Genomic DNA, 16131 nt, shown 5'->3' on the forward strand with positions numbered 1-16131 from the left:
AGCAAGGCCAAGGAATGTTCTGGACTGAAGGGGACTAAAGAGATATGGTGAGAATTCAGTGCCAAGTGTGACTCCAGACTGGACCCTTTCGCACTGGGGGCCTGAGGCCACCAACTGCCGAAGCGTGTTTGACAGGCTGAGGGGTAAACACAGCAACAGACCCCGGCCCTCTGCCGACTCGGCCCACGCGTGGCTGAGCTGGAGAATGTCCTTGTTTGTGGAAAATACACTCTACGAAGAGTGTCCTGAAGGCAACTTGGGCTCAAATACTTCAGGAAAAGTGTTTTTGTGTCGGACTTGCAACTTACTTATATACGTTTGGGGTTGTTTCAAACAAATTTTTAAAGAGTACATATGGTATTATATAATATTTATATAATACATATTCTTTAAAATTTTTATATAAACAAGTTTATATGAAGTTTAAAATAAGTGAAAGTTGGCCGGGCATGGTGGCTCGTGCCTGTAATCTCAGCACTTTGGGAGGCAGAGGTGGGTGGATCACCTGAGGTCAGGAGTTTGAGACCAGCCTGGCCAACATGGGGAAAGCCATCTCTACTAAAAATACAAAAAATTAGCTGGGTGTGGTGTGCCTGTAACCCCAGCTGCTCAGGAGGCTGAGGCAGGAGAATTACTTGAACCAGGAGGTGGAGGTTGCAGTGAGCTGAGGTCACGCCAGTGCACTCCAGCCTGGGCAATGTAGTAAGACTCTGTCTCAAAAAATATATATCTATAAGAATGTATGTGGTATTGTGCGAGCTTCGGCAGCACATACACTAAGTCACTGGTCATCAGAGAAATGCAAACCAAAACCACACTGAGATACATCTCACGCCCGTTAGAATGGCGATCATTAAAAAATCTGGAGACAACAGATGCTGGAGAGGATGTGAAGAAAAAGGAACACTTTTACACTGTTGGTGGGAGTGTAAATTAGTTCAACCATGGTGGAAGACAGTGTGGCGATTCCTCAAGGACCTGGAAATAGAAATTTCATTTGACCCAGCAATCCCATTACTGAGTATATATCCAAAGGAGTATAAATCATTCTATTATAAAGACACATGAACACGTGTGTTCATTGGGGCACTGTTTACAATAGCAAAGACCTGAAACCAACCCAAATGCCCACTGATGATAGACTGGACAGGGAAAATGTGGCACATATACACCATGGAATACTATGCAGCCATAAAAAATGATGAGTTTGTGTCCTTTGTAGGGACATGGATGAATCTGGAAAACATCATTCTCAGCAAACTGACACAAGAACAGAAAATCAAACACCAAATGTTCTCAATCATAGGCGGGTGTTGAACAATGAGAACACATGGACACAGGGAGGGGAGCATCACACACTGGGGTCTGTTGGGGGGAATAGGGGAGGGACAGCAGGGGGTAGGGAGGTTGGGGAGGGACAACATGGGGAGAAATGCCAGATATAGGTGACGGAGGAGGTGGGATGGGTACCTATGCAACAATCCTGCATGTTCTGCACATGTACCCCAGAAGCTAAAGTGCAATAATATATATGTATATTTTTTAAAAAAGAATACATGTGGTATTATAGAAAGTTTAATATTTAGTATTAAACTTATATAAAATTAAATTATATATGTGGTATTACATAATACCACATATATTCTTTAAAATTTTATATAAAGTTTACATAAAGTTTAGAATAAGTGAAAGCTAACTATATTGTTTAGGGATGCATGCATCGGTAGCAAAACTAAAGAAAGCGTCAGCCACGGTCAAGAAGAAGGGGTCTGTGGGTGGCGGGGGGAGGGGCTTCGGGGTGCTGACGAGGTTCTGTTTCTGGACTTGGGTACCGGTCACTGACATTTGCTTCAAAACCAGTCTCTAAGTTCACAGAGAATGTATCAGTGAATTTCCGTGGGCCCTAGAACAGGCCTGCTCTTTACCCCTCAGGACCTGGCTTACGCAGATCAAAGGAGTATTCCTTCAGGAAAAACCAAATACTAGGGGCATACCAGCTTCCCAGAGCAGGTGATACACGCTAGAACCAAATGACTCTGGGGTTGTGAATCTTGCTCTCCTTTCCAGCTAGGCAGACACTCTAGAGTCCCAACTTTTTCTTTTTCGAGACGGAGTGTCACTCCGTCTCCAGGCTGGAGTGCGGTGGCGCCATCTGGGCTCACTGTAGCCTCCACCTCCCGGGTTCAAGCAATTCTCGTGCCTCAGCCTCCGGGTATCTGGGACTACAGGCGTGCGCCGCCACGCCTGCCCAATTTTTTGTATTTTTAGTAGAGACGGGGTTTCGCCATGCCGGCCAGGCTGGTCTCGAACTCCTGACCTCGTGATTCGCCGCCTCGGCCTCCCAAAGTGCTGGGACGACAAGCAGGAGCCACCGTGCCCGGCCAAGAGTCCCAACTTTTTACCAGCCAGGCTGGCCCTCGGCTTTTGTTTCATGTTTTTGTAAACGTGTTATAATAACACATTTTTACAACGTCTGCTGCAAAGTCAGGCGCAGGCCCCTCCACCGAGGCTGAGCCGGCGCCCGCGTTCCCTGAGACGGGCCGGGGACCAGAACTGGGAACAAAGTCACTTCTCCGGCACAGCTTTCCGGGAAAAGCGTTTACCAGGAAGCCGAGCTCTGCCCGGGGCGCGGGGGTCAAACACTTCCAGCTCAGCCCCAGGGTCAAACGCAGCCGCCCCACACCCACCTGCGGCGGGCCTGGGTCCCAGGTTCGCGGCTCCGGGAGGCGGCGGTCGCGTCCCGGGCGAGGGCCCTCGGCGGCGGCGTGGTTTGGAGCCGGCAGCTCCATGGCAACGGAAGGCTCCATCGCGGCCGGCGGGGGGGCCTCGCACGTGGGCTCCCGGCTGGCGCGAGTGGTTCGGTCCGATCCACCACGCGCCGCGCAGGGCGGGGCGGGCCCTCGGGGACGAGCGCGGTGGTCTCGGGCCAGGCCTCAGGGCGCGGGGCGGGGACGTCGCCGGGGTCCCACACGGCCAGGCCTGGCCCGCGGCTGAAGCTTGGAGGGGACAGACGTGGGCGGCCCGGAGGGCCCACAGGTGCCTGATGGTTTGGAGCCATTGTCAGCCTAAAAAACTAGGTTTCCTTTGAAAATGGGGATTTTCCTCTTCTCTTGAAAATGCAAGACAGGGCGGGGGGGCGGTGGCTCACGCCTGTGATCCCAGCACTTTGGGGGGCCGAGGCGGGTGAGTCACTTGAGGTCAAGAGTTCGAGACCAGCCTGGCCAACATGGTGAAACCGCATCTCTTCTAAATATACAAGAATTAGCCAGGCGTGGTGGCGCACGCCTGTAACCCCAGCTACTCAGGGGCTGAGACAGGAGAATCACTTGAACCTAGGAGGTGGAGGTTGCAGTGAGCTGAGATCACACTAGTGCACTCCAGCCTGGGCCACAGGGCGAGACTCCAAGACCCCGTCTTAGAAACAAACAAACCAAAGGGAAGTGGAAGACGGGCCAGCTTGCCAAGCCGGCTCTGACCTTCCCAGCTGCATTCCCCCCAGTCCTCACCCTCCTGCTGCGCAGCCGGCCTCTCTGCTCACCCTGTTACCAGAGCCTCTTCTCGCCCACCGCTGGCCGTTTGCAATGGCGATGTGGGGGAGTGAGGAAAGGGAGTGGTCTCTTTCACTGTGGTCTCGTTCGCTGTGGCCTCGTTCGCTGTGGCCTCGTTCGCTGTGGTCTCGTTCGCTGTGGCCACGCTATTGCAAGAGCGGGGCTCCGGAGAGAATGGGACGCGTCCCCTACCCCGGCGGAGCCTTTCAGCCTGGGCGGTCCTCTGGTTTCATCCTGGCGGTAACCTGATGCATCCGAGGCAAGGCACCTTGCAGAATGCCCAGCGCACGTGAAGATGTCTGTGGAAAGTCGCCGGGTGACGCCACACCACCTCTGCACTCGCACGCCTTCCGCGGTGCCGGAGTTCTCTCCTCCTCAGTCCTGGGCTCGAGCACTGGAGCCAAGTCACCATTGCCAGCCCAGGTTAGTTTTCGTCCGCAAGATCATACTTCTTCCCGACCCCACTGAGCTCATAAGGCTTCCTCCTTACCCGATTTGCCTCTCTGGACCGTTCCCAATGAACTGTTAGCATGCGTTCCAGGAACGGGATGTGCGCGGTGGCTCACACCTGTAATCCCAGCACTTTGGGAAGCTGGGGCAGGCAGATCACCTGAGTTCGAGACCAGCCTGGCCAACATGGTGAAACCCCTGCCTACTAAAATACGAAAATTAGCTGGGAGTGGTGGTGCGCGCCTGTAATCCCAGCTTCTTGGGGGCGCTGAGGCAGGCGAATCACTTGGACCCAGGAAGCGGAGATTGCAGTGAGCTGAGATCGAGCCACTGCACTCCAGCCTGGGTGACAGAGCGAGACTTCATCCCCCCCACCCCAAAAAAAGATACGTACTCTCTAGGAAAGAAGGGAAGGACAGTGACAGACTGAAAACGGCCCTGTGTCCGTGGAACTGGTGAAGGCAGCTGTGGGACAGCTACAGGACGGTCAGCTGTCAAAGAAGGAATAAGGGCTATTCTACGTTCTGCTGCGGAGTGACTCCAGAACACATTGTTAAGTAAAAAATATCAAGCCAGGCATGGTGGCTTGAGCCTGTGGTCCCAGCTACTCAGGACGCTGAGGCAGGATGGATCGCTTGAGCCCAGGAGTTTGAGGCTGCAGTGAGCTATGATTGCACCACTGCACTCCAGCCCCAGCAATATAATGAAACCCCACCTCAAAACAAAACAAAAAAACCAGTCTAGGCGCAGCGGCTCACGCTTCTAATTCCAGCACTTTGAGAGGCGAGGTGGGAGGATGGCTTGATTCCAGGAGGTTGAGACCAGCCTGGGCAACATGGTGGAACCCTGGCTCTAAAAAAATACAAAAATATTAGCCGGCCATGGTGGCACACACCTGTAGTCCCCGCTACTCAGGAGGCTGAGGTGGGAGGTGGACGCTGCAGTGAGCTGTGATGGTGCCACTGCACTCCAGCCTGGGTGACAGAGTGAGCGCCTATCTCAAAAAAATTTAAAAAATCAAGATGCAAAAAAGTGTGTAGAGCATTTACCTAAGAAGGTGCAGGGGCAGTAAGAACATACATGCGTTTTATTTTATGTTAAAAAGCCACATAAAAATGGTGACGATTTGGGGCAGGAGGGCACAGGAATAGAAAGCAGATCTCTTGAAATGTGCTTACATTTAGCTATAGAACTGTGTAATTAGAAAACCAAAAATAAATCAAAATAGAAAAAGCATCTAAAAGTTGGAGACAGAATGAAACAAATGAAGCTAATTGTGCGGCATGTTGGGGGTTGAGCCATCCAAAAAAGGGTAATTTTGAGTGACTTTTTATTTTTATTTTTAGACAGTCTCGCTGTGTCACCCAGGCTGGAGTGCAGTGGCGCGACCTTGGCTCACTGCAACCTCCACCTCCCGGTTCAAGCAGCTCTCCTGCCTCTCAAGTAGCTGGGATTATAGGCATGCGCCTCAACGCCCGGCTAGTTTTTGGTATTTTTAGTAGAGATGGATTTTGCCATGTTGGCCAGGCTGGTCTCAAGCTCTTGAGCTCAAGTGATCTGCCTGCCTCAGCCTCACAAACTGACTTTTTTTTTTTTGTTTTTGAGACGGAGTTTCGCTCTTGTTACCCAGGCTGGAGTGCAATGGCGCGATCTCGGCTCACCGCAACCTCCGCCTCCTGGGTTCAGGCAATTCTCCTGCCTCAGCCTCCTGAGTAGCTGGGATTACAGACACGCACCACCATGCCCAGCTAATTTTTTGTATTTTTAGTAGAGACGGGGTTTCACCATGTTGACCAGGATGGTCTCGATCTCTTGCCCTCGTGATCCACCCGCCTCGGCCTCCCAAAGTGCTGGGATTACAGGCTTGAGCCGCCGCGCCCGGCCCCCTTTTTTTTTTTCTAAAGAGTCAATGTCTTGCTCTGTTCCCCAGGCTGGAGCGTGGTGGCTCCATCATGGCTCACTGCAGCCTGGACCTCCTGGGCCCTAGTGATCCTCCCACCTCAGCCTCTGAAGTAGCTGGGACTACATGTGTGCACCACCATGACCAACTGATTCATTTTTATTTTTGCAGAGATGAGGTCTCGCCATCTTTTTCAGGCTGGCGTGAAGCTCCTGGCCTCAAGCGATCCTCCTGCCTTGGCCTCCCCAGATGCTGGGATTACAGGTGTGAGCCACAGCACCCAGCTTTCAAGTGGCTTTAAAACCCAACCTTTGTGTGTACCTAACAGACTATATCCCAATGACGAAAGAATCGTGAAGAAATCTTAGGTTGTTTGCAGTAATCCTGATTATAGTCATATTATTGATATTGCTACTCTGAAATAATTCTACAAAGCAGATAAAACAAACAAGCAGGCCGGGTGAGGTGGCTCACCTGTAACCCCAGCACTTTGGGAGGCTGGGGCGGGCGAATTATCTGAGGTCAGGAGATCAAGACCAGCCTGGCCAACACAGTGAAACCCGGTCTCTACTAAAAATACAAAAATTAGCCAGGTGTGCTGGCAGGCACCTGTGTTCCCAGCTACTCGGGAGGCTGAGGCAGGAGAATCTCTTGAACCCGGGAGGTGGAGGTTGCAGTGAGCCGAGATCACGCCTTTGCACTCCAGCCTGGGTGACAGAGCAAGATTCCGTCTCAAAAAAAAAAAAAGAAAAAAGAAAAGAAAAAGGAAAAAAAAACCAAATAAGTAATACAGTGAAGGTGGTTAAGTTTTGTGTATATTTTGCCACATTAAAAAATTTTAATCAGATTGGCACAGTGGCTCACACATATAATCCTAGCACTTTGCGGGGCCGAGGCGGGTGGATCACTTGAGGTCAGAAGTTCGAGACCATCCTGGCCAACACGATGAAACCTTGTCTCTACTAAAAACACAAAAATTAGCCAGGCGTGCTGGCGGGCACCGATAATTCCAGTTACTTGGGAGGCTCAGGCAGGAGAATCACTTGAACCCAGGAGGTAGAGGTTGCAGTGAGCCGAGATTGCGCCATTGCACTCCAGCCTGGGCAACAGGGCAGAAACTCCATCTCAAAAAAAAAAAATAATAAAATAAAATACAATGTAAAATTGCCTTCCTCAGTCACAGCAGTCACATTTCAGGTGTTGAGTGGCCAGTGGCTACCCCAGCGGACGGCACAGACGTGAAACGAGGCCCTTCATTTCTGGGACCCCCTGGACTAGAAGCAAGCAGTCGAGGGGCCGGGACCCTTTTTCCTCCCGCCCTTTCCCTCGGAAAGAAACCGTGGCTTCTTGGAAACATGATGGAATTCACACATGAGGCAGAAAATACACAAGATGCCCCCAGAACGTCTTATCACAACGGCAAGCAGGAGAATTAACAAAGGTGCTGCTTTGTCTGGGAGGTCCACTCCCCGGCTTGAAGGGGCTCTCACTGGCCAAAGTAAGCACAAACTCAGTATGAAAGGAGAAGTAAACCGCAGTGGATCGAAGCACTTCATGAGTCATTTATAATAAACCAGCCGGGCAACACAGTGAGATCCCGTCCCTACAAAAAATAATTTATAAAAATTAGCTGGGGCCAGGCACAGTGGCTCACGCTCCCAGCACTTTGGGAGGCTGAGGCAGGCAGATCACCTGAGGTCAGCCTGGCCAACATGATGAAACCCCATCTCCACTAAAAATATAGAAATTAGCCGGTCATGGTGGCAGACACTTGTAGTGCCAGCTACCCAGGAGGCTGAGGTTGGAGAATCACTTGAACCCAGGAGGTGGAGGCTGCAGTGAGCTGAGATTGTGCCATTACACCCCAGCCTGGGCAACAGTGCAAGACTCCATCTCAAAAATAAATAAATAAATAAATAAACTAAAAAAAGCAGACTAGCTGGGTGTGGTGACACATGCCTGTAGGCCCGGCTACTCCAGAGGCAGAGGCAGGAGGGTCGCTTGGACACAGGAGGTTGAGGCTGCAGTGAGCTTGATCATGCCACAGCACTCCAGCCTGGGCAACAGAGCGGGACTCTGCCTCTAAAAATAAAATAAAATAAAATAAACTTGTCATTGGCCACCTTTGGAGGGTGCTAGGATTCTGAGTGACCATTCTGAAAATGTTGTGGCAGCCGGGTAGGGGCCCCACCTCTATCTCCTCTGGAGAAAGGATGTGCATTTAGCTGTGAGGCGTGCAGGCAGCCTCCAGCCTCCAGCAGTGCCGCGGGGACCTGGACAGTGTTTGATCGGAGCACACTCTCCTGGCAGCCCCTGCCCCTGGCTGAGAATGGCAAGGGCACTGGGCAGCCCCAGCCCCCAACACTGGACACTGTCTGCTCCAGAGCCCCGCTGGGCCCCTCCACTGGGTTGGCCAAACGTTGAGAGATTTGCCTTACTGTCAGGTTCTCCCAGCCCAAGTCTGCTTTCTCCCAGGTTTCTTTAACAGACATCGGAAGGGTATTGCGGCCTGAAGGCTTTCTCAGCCCAGGTCCCCGGCTCTGCCCTGATCTTTCACAGGAGTGAGCTCCCAGCAAATCTTTTGCAATTCTGATTTCACCTCATGGTCTGCTTACTGGAGGGCACAAAGGGGCACAGTGGTGCCAGGATGGCCTGAGAAAGCAGATGGCTCCGTGGGGTTTGGAGCTGGATTACTCACTGCCCAGCTGGCCGCGGGACCCCATCCTGGGTGGCACACAGAAGCCCTGCAGAGCGGAAGCTCCACCTGTAGTGCCCTGGGAGGACGGTGGCTGGTGTGGGTTCAGGCATTTGAGAAAGACGTGTGTCCGGGAGGGTGCAGGGGGTGCATACAGGAACAGCATGGTAGTCCAGCCGATATTAACAACAGCCCCAGGGTCCCGCTGATATTAACAACAGTCCTGTGGTCCCGCCCATATTAGCAACAGTCCAGGGTCACCCCCCCATATTAACAACAGCCCGGGGGTCCAGCCGGTATTAAGAACAGTCTGGTGGTCCGGCTGATATTAAGTTGCATTAACTCTCTGGACAGGCATCATGAAAAGTTTCAGACGGTCAAACAGCCATTGAAACTAAGCGTGAAAGCCAGAGGCCCTTGTCCCCTGCACGGCAGAGAAGGAAATGCTGGAAGCCACCATGAGGACTGGGAGTTCCAGTGCCTGAATTTCGAAGGTGACTGACTCTCCGTCAAGGCCCATTTGCTGTGTCTTGGCCAGGCCTGGGTTGAGATGAGCGGCTGCCTTGACATGTGGCCGGGGACATCTGGGTGGATGCCCCTGAGTGTTTTGGCTGCCCAGATTCTCCTGAAACCTCAGAGCCTGCAAAGTTGACTCATGCCCCCCGAGGAAGAGCTGGCACCCTCTGCCCCCTCCCCGAGTATAGGAAGACACCACAGAGGTCTTCCCAAAAAGGCAACAGGGCTCCCTCAGGACCCGTCCCCACCCTCCTTGGCTGCCAGGCTGGTGACGAGGGGCGGGCTGCAGCATGACCTAGAGTTGAACGCCATTACAGCAGCTCCGTGTTTTGGACTGAGCTCCTGGACTAGGCCCCCATGGGACAGACCAAAAGAGTCAGCCATGCAAAGGTTCCGTGTCCCCCAAGCCAAACGAGGGTGCCTCTCTGACCTTCTGGGAAGCCAGGAGAGAGCCACGACAGCCAAGCTGGCAGCCACATAGGAGGTGCCCCCACTTCAACCCTGACAGGGAGAGCACCCTGAGTAACCCAAGATGAACCAGCTGCTTTTCGGTTCTGCTGTCTCCTCGTCCTGCACAAGCTCCTCACGAAAACTGCTGCTCTGCTGTGCCCGGGTGAACATCTGTTTTTCTTTTTTCTTTTGACGCGGAGTTTCACTCCTACTGCCCAGGCTGGAGTGCAATGACCCCATCTTGGCTCACTGCAGCCTCCGCCTCCCGAGTAGCTGGGATTTCAGGTGTGCGCCACCACGCCTGGCTGGGAGCACCTTCACTAAACCTTTAGGTGAGGCACTGCCCAATTCATGAATTGCTAAAGAAAGCCAATTTGATCTCCACACTACATTTGTTAAAATTCTGTGTTTAACCCCAGTCAAATATCAGCTGGGTCTGGTGAAAGGGAAGCAGCCCTCAGAACCAGCAAGAGGAAGCCGCCGTGAGAACGGCCTGGAGGGGCTTGAGCCCGGACAGAGGGTGGAAAGTGGGGCTGAGTGACACGGGGTTCTCGTGGGAGGAGGGGCTTGACACCTTGGCGAGGCCCCATGGGTGGAAACACTCACCGCCACAGTGGCTGGAAATCTCCCCGACTCCAAGAAGCCTATAAACCCGCAGATCCAAGAAACTCAACAAACCCTCAGCAGAGTAAACGTAAGAAAATCAAGCCAAGACGCTCAGCAACCAAACTGATGACAAGGAGAAAGAACACCTCTTTACAGCAGCGAGCGTCAGGACACACATTCATACGGCACAACAGAGACGCCAGCAAACTCCCTGTGAGAAACCGTGAAGCCAGAAGACAAGAAGCAACTTGGCAGTGCTGAGAAAAGGCCAGAGGGCACAGCGCCGAGGACCTAAGCGACGTTCCGACCTGAAGGCGAGTGCCTGCTGCTGTGGGACTCCGATCTCAGTGGATTGTTTTGTTTTGAGACTGAGTCTCGCTCTGTCGCCCAGGCTGGAGTGCAGTGGCACGATCTCGGCTCACTGCAACCTTCGCCTCCCAGGCTCAAGCCATTCTCCTGCCTCAGCCTTCTGAGTTGCTGGGACTACAGGCACCTGCCTCCACGCCCGGGTAACTTCCTTCTGTATTTTTAGTGGAGATGAGGTTTCACCATGTTGGTTAGGCTGGTCTCGAACTCCTGACCTCAGGTGATCTGCCCGCCTCAGCCTCCCAAAGTGCTGGGATTACAGGTGTGATCCACTGTGCCCGGCCTAATTTTTTTTTTTTTAAGCGAAGGTAAGTTTCTACTTCTGGCAGAGATGGAGTAACAGGGACAAGTTTGCCTTATGTCTGAAACAACGGGAAGACTCAGCAAAACATGTGAGACAGCAGCCCCCAGGAGATGGGCCATCAGGACACCACGCACAAGATCCTGAGAGGGGGAGATGGGGGAGGGGAGCCCTCGAGGACACTGGCTACTTGCCCGGGAAGGCGTCCCGGCCACCACACAGGGAAGGGGAGTCAGGGTGGGGCAGGGCCTTGAAGTGGCACGGTTGCCTTGTCAGGATGGCAAACTTCGGTTCTTCAAAAGACGCTGTTGAGAAAATGGGTCAGCAGGCCCCAGACTGGGAGGAAGTATTTGCAAAGCATGCATCCGACAAAAGACGTCACCTAAAATACAGGACGAGCTCTTGGTGATAGAGATTGACAACTTCATTTTTAAAAACTTATATATTTATTTATTTATTTTTGAGATGGAAGCTCGCTCTGTCGCCCAGGCTGGAGTGCAGTGGCATGATCTTGGCTCACTGCAACCTCCACCTCTTGGGTTCAAGCCGTTCCTCTGCCTCAGCCTCCCAAAGTGCTGGGATTACAGGCATGAGCCACTGCGCCTGGCCTGGCAACCTCATTTTAAAAAACATTAGGCTTTTAAAAGATTTGAACAGACACGTATGTCACCAAAAGATACACCAATAAATAAGCTCATAAAAAATGCTTATTAGTCGTCAAGAAAATGCATGCTGGCCAGCTGAGGGGGCTCACCCTGCTAATCCCAGCACTTTGGGAGGCTGAGGCAGGAGAATTGCTTGAACCCAGGAGTTTGAGGCCAGCCTGGGCAACATGGTGAGATGCTATCTCTATTTAATAAAATAAAAAAAAATCTAAAAAGAGCTGAGCATGGTGGCTCACTCCTGTAATCCCAGTACTTTGGAAGACTGAGGCAGGCAGATCACCTGAGGTCAGGAGTTGGAGACCAGCCTGGCCAACATGGCAAAACCCTATCTCTACTAAAAATACAAAATTAGCCAGGCAAGGTGGTACATGGCTGTAATCCCAGCTACTCAGGAGGCTGACATAGGAGACTGTCTTGAACCCAGGAGGTGGAGGTTGCAGTGAGTCGAGATTGGGCCACTGCACTCCAGCCTGGGCGTCAGAGCAAGACTCCAGCAGAAAGAGAGAGAGGGAGGGAGGGAGGGAGGGAGGGAGGGAAGGAAAGAAAGAAAGAGAGAGAGGGAGGAGAGGGGAGAGAGAGGAAAAGAAAGAGAGAGAGAAAGCAGATTGGTGGTTTCTTACCAAGTTGAACATACAGTCCCCTTAAACCCCAGTATTCCCACACATGTTCATTCAAAAGAAATGAAAACATGTGTCCATACACAGACTCATATTTAAATGTTAAGAGCAGCTTTACTCACGAGAGCCCAGAATGGCATGCATGCCCAGCGCCCATCAGCAGGTAGGCAGTTAAACAAACCGAGGTGTGAGCATGCAGTGGAGTGAAATATTACTCAGCAGTGAAAAATTCACCGCCGACACACACAGCAGCGTGGTAGCTCCACAGAGTGTGGCGCTGAGGGAAGCCAGCCACGAAGGGCAGCTCTGCGAGAAGTCCACGGCGCACAGTGACCCACGGCAGCTGAAAGCAGTGTGTCGTCGTGGGCTTGGGAGGCGTGTGTCCCAGCTCAGTCTCTCTCACGAAGCTGCAGTCAGATGTCAGCCAGGACCTCGGTCTCCAGGCTCATCCCAGGGTGGCTGCCGGAGTGAGCTCCCGCTGTCTCGGGGCGGGGGTGGGTCTGGCTCTCACGGCTGCCTTCCGTTCCTGGCCCGTGAGCCTCCCCACCTCGGCTGGCACCCACCTCAGCTGGCACCACAGCACAGGCTTCCTCAAGGTGAGGAGGGGCAAGAGTGCCTCGAGACCTGAACCACGGCTTTTTATAAATGAATCTCAGATGTCTCATCACTCTTTTTATTTTATTTTTTGAGATGGTCTCTGTCACCCAGGCTGGAGTGCAGTGGTGCGATCTCGGCTCACTGCAATCTCTGCTTCCCAGTTCTCCTGCGTAGCCTCCCCAGTAGCTGGGATGACAGGCACACACCACCACACCAAGCTAAGTTTTGTATTTTAGAAGAGACAGGGTTTCACCATGTTGGCCAAGCTGGTCTCAAACTCCTGACCTCGTGATCTGCCTGCCTCAGCCTCCCAATGTGCTGGGATTACAGGCGTGAGCAACTGCACCTGCCTTTTGATTTTTATTTTTAGACACAGGGTCTCACTCTGTCACCCAGGCTAGAGTGCAGTGGTGCGATCACGGCTCACTGCGGTCTCCACCTCCTGTGCTCAAACCATCCTCCCGCTGTAGCCTCCTGAATACCTGGGACCACAGGCCTGCGCCACCACACATGGCTAACTTTTTTCTGTAGAGATGGGGTCTCCCTATGTTGCCCAGGCTGATCTCAAACTCCTGGGGTCAACTGATCCTCCTGCCTTGGCCTCCCACAGTGCTGGGATCACAGGCGTGGCCACCGTGTCCGGCCCATCACTCTTGATGGATGGGAACGGCAGGTTGCTTGGTCCAGACCACATGTGAGGAGGAAGGCCACATCACACGATGGGAGGGATCTCGGGAGCGCTGGGAAAAGGCTGCAAACCCACCTTCCTGCCGGACAGTCCTCTTGAAGAGCTGCTGATCACCTGAGGTCAGGAGTTCGAGACCAGCCTGGCCAACATGGCAAGCCCCATCGCTGCTGCGTGCAAGTTCTGTCCGTTTGTCGGGCGGTCAGATCCTGCCTCCCCCAGCAGCCTGTCTGAGGCCTTTGCATGCTGTTGCCTCAGTCGTGCTCGGATCTAAAGTAGGATGTGTTTGTCACTTGATCGACAGCCCTTTTGTTAGAAATGTTACTTTGTCTTTAAGGTTTTCTACTGCATGAAAGAATTCAAGTTGCCACTTTAAAAACATAAAATCTGAGAATAGAACACCGACTTCTCCACATTAAAAATGAGTAATTGTTCTTGGATATCTATTTAACTCAAGTATGGAAAAAATGTTCTAAGTGGTGGAGCTGGATTGCTCTCTGGTTCTCAGGGCCCTGGAGGCTAGAGGCAGCAGTGCCACTGAGCGTGGCTTCTGGTGGAACCGCAGCCTTTGCGGCAGGCCACGGCCCATCTCAGGCTGCTACACGTATTTTGCATTTGCTCGTTTCTGCCAAGTTTCCTCTGCTTATCCAAATGAACGGAATCCATCTGAAAATCACAGGATTAATAATTGCCATCCAAACTCAGTAACGTTCGTCCCTGCGTCCCAGCCATCTTCTCTGTTTGGTGCATTTTCCCAGGAAAGTAGCAGAACAACCTCACAAATACATCAGGAGAGGGGTTTAAATTTAGCGAGCGCCGTTTTCTCTCGCGGATGCCGGTGAGTCACCTCCACCTCCCAGGGCCGTCCTGCTGCTGCTGAGCTGCAGCAGTGGACAGGGGCCAGCTCCCCGCCCACGCCTCGGACTCGCTGCCGTCCCTTCCCCAACGCTGTGGGCATCCCAGCATCCGGCAAGGCGTCAGTCCAGAAGAAGCAGTGTAAGTGAGCTGCAGGCTGGCACCTGAATGCCCACCTCAACCCGCAGACCACACTCGTGTGGCTTTCTGTGTGCCCAGTAGGACTCACTGCTCGGGGAGAACTGAGGCAGCGACTCCCAGGGGCTAAGGGGCAGGATGTTCATTCCTCCCGGAGCCAAGTGCGCGCGTTCTGCTCCGTGCCATGTGGGGAGAGTACAATGCCTCCTTGCGCTGAGCAGAAGAAACAGCAGCAGCCCTTGCCCTAAGCACCCACTCAAAGGGCTCTGGACAGATCCTCCCAATGGAGAGGCAGTCCACGTGTTCCAGTAAGCAGGGAGAGTGGCTGTGAAGGAATACTGGGTGTGTAGGGGCCGAGGGCTCTGGGTGTGAAGTCTGAGCTGCCAGACCCCCCACTTTGCCCTCTCAGTGGTGCCAAGACAAGGGGGTGAGAGGCATGCACCCCATCTCAAATGGGGAGACTTCCACTGCTGGAGATCCTCCTTGTTGCTGATTCTGAAAGCCTCATCAAAGTCTCACTCGGAGGGTGGGTTCTCCCGAAGAACAGGACGTGGGGGGCATAACCTCCATATTCCCCAGACAGCGGGCAGCCCAGGCCCCTCTGCAAGGGGGATGCTCGTCGTCAAACAAGATGACCCAAAACTCTTTCTAACAGAGTCCAGCGTCCTGCACTTCTGACACCGAGGAACCTGATTGCGACTCTCACCCCGTCATTTTGTAAAAGAAGAAAACAAAGTTGGGAAATAATTCCCTGAGGTCACCTGCCAGTTCGGAGCAGAGCTGGGACTGGCACCCAGACCTCTGACTCCTGCAGCTCTTCCCAGATTCCCAAAAAGGGCCGAGGAGTGAGCTGCTTCCATCTCATGGTCATGGAAACTCCCTGTCCCGGGGCCTCCTCCACCAGGTGCCGGCCACGCAGGCCCCAGCTCCTGACCCCTGGGCGAGGCTGCTCCCCGGCTGGTGTTCCTGGCTCTGGGTGGTCGGAGCTCCTCTGGGTGGAGGATGGGGACAAGGAGGCGACTGCTTATACACATCAGAATGGGACGGAAGTTCGGAAATGTCAACAAACTAATGCTCGAAAACCTTGAATAAGAAATTATGAAAATTCCCATTCCTCAGATCCAAACTGAAACACCAGTTAGGAGGCCGGCGCAGAGGCTCACGCCTGCAATCCTAGCACTTTGGGAGGCCAAGGAGAAGGATCCCTTGAGGCTGGGAGTTTGAGGCCAGGCTGGGAAACACAGTGAGATTCCATCTCTACAAAAAACAGAAAATTATCTGGGTGTAGTGACCTGCATCTGTGGCCCCAGCTCCTCCAGAAGCTGAGGTGGAAGGATCCCTTGAACCCCAGAGGTGGAGGCTACAGTGAGCTGAGATCGTGCCACTGCACTCCAGCCTGGGCTGCAGAGCAAGACCCTGTCTCTTAAAAAGAAAGAAAGTGAAATGTTAATGTGATGCCCCAGATAATAGAGGAGAGTGAGGGAAATGGCGGTGGGGTCTGAGTCATCTTGAAGGAGCTGGGCTGAGGGAATCAAGGTCAACACCGCTTCTCAGGGGAGACCGGCACCAAGGCATCCTCAGATAAGGTCTCCTCAGACAGCGACGGGAATGTGGCCGTGAAGCACCCTCACTGCTTGGTTCCAAAGCTCAGGAATGAAAGACAGGGAGGGCTGGGCACTGTCCTGAGGCAGCGGCGGGGTGCTGGCCACAGCGGGTGTGCGGACTTTGAGATGTGGGCCTGC

This window comes from Sapajus apella, unplaced genomic scaffold (assembly GCF_009761245.1).
Source record: "Sapajus apella isolate SASKATOON/1434 unplaced genomic scaffold, GSC_monkey_1.0 scaffold127, whole genome shotgun sequence".
NCBI lineage: Eukaryota > Metazoa > Chordata > Mammalia > Primates > Cebidae > Sapajus > Sapajus apella.